The sequence below is a fragment of the Ipomoea triloba genome, chromosome 16 (genome assembly GCF_003576645.1).
Source record: "Ipomoea triloba cultivar NCNSP0323 chromosome 16, ASM357664v1".
NCBI classification, from domain to species: Eukaryota; Viridiplantae; Streptophyta; class Magnoliopsida; order Solanales; family Convolvulaceae; genus Ipomoea; species Ipomoea triloba.
The window spans coordinates 16,982,817-16,984,142 of NC_044931.1; positions in this window are offsets into that span (position 1 = coordinate 16,982,817).

A 1,326-nucleotide genomic window follows, 5' to 3' on the forward strand; every position below is an offset into this window, starting at 1 on the left:
TTATTCGACAATGAACAAATTCAGACTATGGACCAGTCTTTCTGCCAAAAGCCATGCTGAGAGTTCTCCATCAATGGATTATGAAAATGGCAAATGAGTCACCGGCATGAAAGCGTCGCAACAAGCATAGTGAGAGGATAGCCGAGAAAAATCAATGCTGGCTAAGTTAAACCGAAGCAACCACAAGCAGAAAGCAGCAACAACAAAAACAAACAATATACCTGGGCGACACACGAAATTTTTGACGCATGTCCCTTTTAATTAGTGCAATAGGATGCTTTGTTGAACTTGTTATATGATGGGAAAAAACAAATAGATCTATCTCCCATGATCGATGAATCAAACAATCACAAATACACTCTGAACAAATGCAGAACATTTTTTGTGTTTTTTAGTTGCCAGCACTAAATACAGAAACAGAAATACATCAATCTAGATCATTGAAACACCACCCAGAGAGTGAAAGAGGTAGACCAATAACGCGATTGTGACATCCATTTAATGCAGTTGACAAGAGCATTGTTTCGTTCAAAATGTCCTCATCAACATCAATAGCTGGAACATGCTCTTCTCATCAATACGAAGAATTTGTCCAATTAATTGAGAGAAGTGAACGAAACAATGCTCTTGTCAATGACATTAAAGGGATTTTAGAATTACGTTATTGCTCTGCCTCTCTCGGTGGTGTTAAAGTGATCTAGATTGATGTATTTCTATTTGTATATTTACTGTAGGCGACTGAGAAACACAATAAATGTTATGTCTCTATCTAGTGTGTATTTCTGATTATTTGCTTCACCGACCATGGGTGATAGATTGATTCATTTTTTCCCGTAATGTAACAAGTTCAGCGAAAGCTCCTAATACACTAGTTAAAAGAGACACGCGTAAAAAATTCCATGTGCCGCCCAGATATATTGCTTGTTTTTGTTTTTGTTTTTGTTGTCCTTGCCTTTTGCCGGTGGTTGATTCGGTTTAACTTAGCCAGCGGATTTTTCTAGACTTTCCTTTCCCTATGCTTGTTGCCACGTTTTCGCGCCGGTCGCTCCTCCGTCAGCTTCCAATGCCCCTTCCCCCGACGATTTCCTTCTGGTTAACTTCTTACTAGAGTATTGTCAAGATGCGCATGTTTGGAAAAACCTGTTTCCCAAAAATATAACACGCCAGCTATTGAACGATGTTCCTAGGCTTACCATTGAGTACCCATGGGTGACCAACTTCACGGGTCTACACTAAAAACTAGACATGTAAACCGCCGTTGTCGATTCATGCTATCTCGGATTCAAATAAATGTGTAAACAGGCAATCAAATTAGAAAAAAAAAAA